Below are 6,130 nucleotides of genomic sequence, written 5' to 3'. Positions count from 1 at the left end.
GACTCGATCTCACAACCAGGAAGGAGATCATGACCTGAGCTGAAATTAAGAGTTGGACACTCAGCTGACTGAGCCACCCCGACACCTTTATTTATTTTTTAAAGTAGGCTCTATGCCTAACACAGGGCTTGAACTCACGACCCGAAGATCAAGAGTCACGGGCTTCATCAGCTGAGCCAGCTGAGTGCTCCTCAAGTAATCTTTTAAAACAATGTCTTGTTTAAAAATAAATAAATAAATAAATGGATTAATTGCAAATACCTTGTTTAAGAAATTCTTGTCCATCTTCCTATTTGTTGCTGTCTTTAATTTTTCTCAATAATCTTTTGTTAGGATTATTCATGGGCATTTGATTTTTTGATGCCATTGTAAAGGATATAATCTTTTAAAATTTGACTTTTTATTTTAAGTGATTTTAGATTTGTAGTACAGAAAAGTTATGAATATAGTGCTGAGAGGTCCTGTAGTAATATAATTTGTAAAATTAAAAAGATTTTGAGTTTTTGGGCGTCTGGCTTGTTTAGTCAGTAGACCATGCAACTTTTAAAAAAAATGTATTTCTTTATTTTGGGAGAGAGAGAACAAACAGGGAAAGGGAAACAAGAAAGAGAGAGAGGGAGAGAGAATTCCAAGCGGGCTCCACACTGTTAGCACAGGGCCCGATATAATGTATCTTTGGATTTTGGATTGTTTATAAACCAGTATGTCATCTACGAATGAGAGAGTTGTTCTTCTGTCTTTCTAATCCCTACACCTTTTCCTCCTTTACTCACTGGCCTGGATTTCCAGGAAAGTTTTAATATAATGTTGAGGTAGCAAGTATCCTAAGCTCTTTCCTAATCTCAGAGGGAAACTTCCAATATTTCACCATTAAGTATGATGTTTGCTGTAGAATTTTTCATAGATATTCCTTATCAGACTGAGAAAACTCCCCCTTTTCCCCTAGTTTCTTAAGAGTTTCTTTTTTTTTAAATCATAAGTGGACTTTGATTTTCTCTTTTGGATGATGAATTTTATCAACTGATTTTTTTCTCCGCAGGTGTTGAAATGCCTTTAATGCTTTTTCCTCCTATTTTTTGTTACATTGATTTCCAAATGTTAAACTAACCTTGCATTCCTGGCACAAACCCTGTTTATATATCCCTGCCTTGGTGATCTCTGATGCTTTCAAAGAGGTTTTTCGAAAAAACCTGATTTGCGCAGCCTTTCTAACTTTCTTGGTGGAAGCGTTGGTAAAAAATAAGTTCGGTTTCCTTCGCTGAAGTGGAAAAACCCTAAATATTTAAAATTTTAGTGTATCTGTGATGCCCTCCTTTTCCCTCTTCGATCAATATTGCAGAGGTTTGTGGAGCACAAAGCAAAGGACTATATTTCTGTTGCAGAGACGCTCCCTGCATGCCAGATTGTGACTCAGGCCAAAAGGTGATTCCTCTGTCCCCTCGAGGCATACCAGGGGGTGCAGGTCCTGCCCGCTCTTGGCAGATTGACCACATCAGGTCTTGGACACCCTTTCCTAAAGTGCTACTGTCACTTTTTCAGCTTACTGGGTGGCGGTGCTAATCCAACCAGCTGACTCTGGTCATACCATTGCGACCACTACGAGCTCAGGGACACACCTGGCCACAGGGATTATGCCGACAGAGCGGCTGCTGTCCATCCTGGTCCTCCACAGCCCCCTCCATGCCTGGTGTGTTTCATGACCTTGCTAATGTTTTTAATGTTTATTTATTTTTCAGGAAGAGAGTGAGAGTGGGGGAAGGGCAGAGAGAGAGAGAGTGGGAGAGAGGATCTGAAGCGGGCCCTATGCTGACAGCAGAGAACCAGGAGATCATGACCTGAGCCGAAATTGGCCACTTACCCGACTGAGCCAGCCAGGCGCCTATGACATTGCCGATTTATTACTCCGTTCTTTAGAGTCTAAATCCAGTTTTCAGTAGCTCTCAGGTTTCATTTAGTTTGGTGGGTCCCTACGTCCTTCCTTGGAGTAGGCTGCATGTTGCCTCCACACGTATCTAAACCCTGGAAGCTGTGAATGTCACAGGAGACTTGCAGATACGATTAAGGATTTTTTTTAATAGTTTAAAAAAAATTTTTTTTGAGCAGAGAGAGACCCAGCACAAGTGGGGGAGGGTCAGAGAGAGGGGGAGACACAGAATCCGAAGCAGTCCCCAGGTTCTGAGCTAGCTGCCAGCACAGAGCCCGATGCAGGGCTCGAACCCACGAACCGAGAGATCCTGACCTGAGCCAAAGCCGGATGCTTAACCGACTAAGCCCCTGGGGCGCTCCAATTAAGGATCTTGAGAGGGGAGATTATCCTGGAGTTTTTGGGTGGGCTCTAAATGTAATCTCAAGGAGCCTTGTAAGAGGGCAGCAAGATCCAAGGAGGAAACAGGAGGTGTGATGATTGAAGCAAAAGATCAGAGGGACCCTAGGAGGGAGAGCAGTGCCTCCAGATGCCAAAAGGGCAGGGGAGGGAACAGCTTCTCCCCTCAGAGCCTCCAGGAAGGACCAGCCCTTCCAACTCCCTGGCTTGAACCCAGTGAAACTGATTTTGGATTTCTGACCTTCAGGTCTGTAAGAGAATAATTTTTTTCTTTTGTTTGCTTATCTATTTATTTTTGAGAGAAAGAGAGAGAGAGCACAAGCAGGGGAGGGGCAGAGAGAAAGAGGGAGACCCAGAATCTGAAACAGGCTCTAAACTCCAAGCTGTCACCACGGAGCCGGAAGCAGAGCTTGAACTCGCAAACTGTGAGGCCATGACCTGAGCTGAAGTTGAAGTCCAACACTCAACTGACTGAGCCACTCAGGCGCCGCTGTAAAAGAATAGCATATGTTGTTTTCAGCACTGACTCAGTGGCAGTTTGTTACAGCAGCCGCAGGGAACTGATACAGTCTACGTACGTAACCACTCACTTGGGCATAAGGGGAGAGTCAGGCAGGACCTGTATAGATTTGGAATTACTGACCGGTTTAGGGGTGGAGCTGAAAGACACGTACCTGCCCGACAGAAGTAAAGTGGGGGTGGCCTACGTGAAAGGGATATAAGCAGGACTCTGCCCTCCAAGAAGTAGGAGGTCCAGCGAGCAGGTGCAAATGCGAGGGCCAATTCGAACAGCAAGTTCTACGGTGAGTTCACACAGATGGCAGCTCAGAATGTCGATGGCGAGCTGAGCTGTAAGTGTTGTTAGGTATTCGGTTCCTATTTTGCTAAAACTTTAATAAATGGAGAAGAGAATTTCCACTGGGGTTTTGGTCTGGGTGGTTTTTTTGTTTGTTTGTTTTTTGATGTGGGTTCCTGGAAGAAGGATTGATATGATGGAGGAAAATGCCTGTTGGTAGGGGCGCCTGGGTGGCTCAGCTGGCTGAGCGACTTCAGCTCAGGTCATGATCTCGCATATCATGAGTTCAAGCCCTGCGTCGGGCTCTGTGCTGACAGCTCGGAGTCTGGAGCCTGCTTCACATTCTGTGTCTCCCTTTCTCTCTCTGCCCTTCTCCCATTAACTCTCTCTCTCTCTCAAAAAAAAAAAAAATTTAAAAAAAGAAGAAAGAAAATACCTATTGGTAGACACCCTAAAAGATAAACACTGAATTCTAGGGGAACGGATGAGATGGAAGACTGGATATACTTCCAGGGAGGCTGCTGAGAGAATTCACAGGCTTCCCCACTGAATTGCGAGTGGATATGGCTGAATATTCATCAAGAAGATTATTTAGTATGACAATTTCATTGTGTTAATGCTTCACTCATATGGATGTAGCTGAAAGTCAGAAAGGAAATAGAAATGTTTTGAGTAGTCAAAAATGAAGTTTCAGGGGCATCTGGCTTGGCTCAGTCAGTAGAGCAGGTAACTCTTGATCTCTGGGTCATGAGTTCAAGCCCCACACTGGGTGAGGAGATTACTTAAAAAAATAATAAAATAAAAGATACTTTAAAAAAATAGATGTTTCAGGGTTTGCGTATCTTGGTTTTAGTACAGACGGTATAGGCTCTTGGCTCTTGGTCTTCCTGTTCTTCTTGTGCATGTAATTCTAAGACGTGTGGTCATCTGATGTCTGGCCAGGTAAAAAAACAGTAAATAAGAAGCCGGGAGATGAGGGCAGGTGAACAGATGACCATTAGAGGCACAGCTGGCAAGCTCTGTGAGCAGCGCTGCCTGTAAACGATAAACACATTCACAGCGCAGCCCCCGATGCTCTTGCTGCCCAGCCCTGCTCTGCCTCCTAGTCTCCACACTGTCCACCAACTAAAGGGCTAGTTCCTGGCAGAGTAAGGGGCTTCCGACCCTGTGATAGCCCCAAGTCTCACTTCTGTCCTGATGGGCCATGCCCTGGCCTTACGGATGTTAACAACTAGAATATCACTCAGGAACATCAGAGTACGTTGTTTTACGCTAGCTAACTTCCCCCCTCAATATCTCAGAAATCCAAAAATATAACAGTTAGGGGCTGTGTCATGCGAGAACAGTCTTACATAGTTACAGGCCCCGTGGGCTTTAATATATTACAATGCAGGATACTTGATTTTCAGATTAGTGAGCCTCTGTCATTAAGAAAAACTTAATTACATTAGCTGCATCTATTTGAGGAAACAGGCATGTGTGTGATACGTTTTAGAAGTTTTAGTCCAAAATGGACTAAACGTGTTGGTACTTATGCAGAATTGAGGCTTTAACTCTCTAGAAAGCTCACTTGTCCAGGAGGACTCATTCTTCAGGATTCCAGAGCTGGAATGAAAGAAAATGATGGCCCATCTGTACCACCACTAGCAGAACGTGTACACTGTTGTGTAGCCGGATCCATTCTTCCATGCTGGTCTTATGCAAAGCTGAGCATTGGCTCACCTGGCCTGACTACCCCTCCCTGCTCACCTGGCCTGGTCACCCCACCCTGCTCATCTGGGCTGATCACCCCTCCCTGCTCACCTGGCCTGACTAGCTCTCCCTGCTTACCTAGGCTGACCCCCTCTCTCTGCTCACCTGTGCTGATCACCCCTTCTGCTCACCCGGGCTGATCCCCATCCCTGCTCACCTGGGTTGATCCCCCCTCCCCGCTCACCTGGGTTGATGGTGCTTCCCTGTTTACCTGGGCTGACAGCACCTCCCCGCTCACCTGGGCTGACCACAGGTCCTTGCCTCTTCCTTTTCTTTGTCTCCGTGGGTCTCTGTCATGGAGCTGTGGTGGCACCGAGGAAGGACAAAGCTCCTTTCTCATGTTTGACATGAGGCTGCGACGGAAATGTCAGCTCCTCTCAGACAGCTGCTCAAGGCAAAAGCCTAGAAAAACAGGAGTTTGGAATAAGATACAGCCTTGATGAGCCGGAGACGCGGTTGGATGAAGGCAGAAGCAGTTCAGAGTCAAATGTGACACGCTAAAAAAGCAAATTAAAATGAAAAAAAAAAAACCCAAAACCCAAAACAAGCAACGGGCTTTGCAAATAGAAGAAGGACGAAACTCATGTTCAAGGTTAACGGAAAATTTCACGGTTGAAGAAGACAGTGAGTTAGAAAGTAGGCGACAAAAGGAACCCTACCTGTTTGTGTGCCTGTGCCATTGCAGTGGCTACATGGGAGGGAGGGACCCTCTTTCTGCGGTAACGCACCCTCATTAGCACTGGTCCGATCACCGTATTAGCGTAATTACTCACTCTACCCACCTATTGTCCACATTAGCCACCTGCACAGATTCCCGGCCCGCCCGGCAAAGGTTCGGAGAAGCCAGGGCAGGGACGTAGGTCTGATGGATGAATGCGGTGCGGGCTGCCTGGCGAGGTTGCTGCAGTTGCAGACTCGCAGAGGTAACTGTGCACTCACCGCGAGGACTCTGAGGACTCGGAGGGGCGATAAAAGCGCCAAAGCTCCCTGGGCGTTCCTAAGCGACAGGGGAATCCTGAATCCCTAGGCGACAGGGGAACCTGCTGGAAGTGGAGCCCCGAGTGAGAGCAGACACCCCCCAGCTCCCCAGCACTGGCTGTGGGCACCTGCTCCTGGGGCCCCCCTTCCTCTGAGCGCTTCCTGTCTCCTCGCATTGCCCCTGGCCCCTTCCTTCCTCCCTCTCTCTGCAGGTCGGCCCTATCCCTCCCTCAGCACCCCTCTCCCTCCTGCCCCCCCTGCCCTGGCTTCGTACCCCAGCG

The 6,130-nt window shown here is 47.0% G+C and overlaps 1 long non-coding RNA gene across 1 annotated transcript; it reads right to left on the bottom strand.

Annotated features, from left to right (window-relative positions):
- Window positions 1-3,871: 3,871 nt before the first annotated feature.
- Window positions 3,872-5,820, bottom strand: LOC144231337 (uncharacterized). The gene is made up of 3 exons (XR_013335052.1): window positions 5,654-5,820; window positions 5,110-5,273; window positions 3,872-4,154 (listed from the first exon to the last, which is right to left on the bottom strand). It is a non-coding gene; the product is annotated as an uncharacterized LOC144231337 (long non-coding RNA).
- Between the last annotated feature and the right edge of the window lie 310 nt (window positions 5,821-6,130).

Source organism: Crocuta crocuta, unplaced genomic scaffold, assembly GCF_008692635.1.
Source record: "Crocuta crocuta isolate KB4526 unplaced genomic scaffold, BGI_CrCroc_1.0 scaffold13, whole genome shotgun sequence".
In the NCBI taxonomy this organism is placed as follows: domain Eukaryota; kingdom Metazoa; phylum Chordata; class Mammalia; order Carnivora; family Hyaenidae; genus Crocuta; species Crocuta crocuta.
Note: the sequence above shows the minus strand (reverse complement) of the source record. Positions and strands in the feature narration are given on the sequence as shown.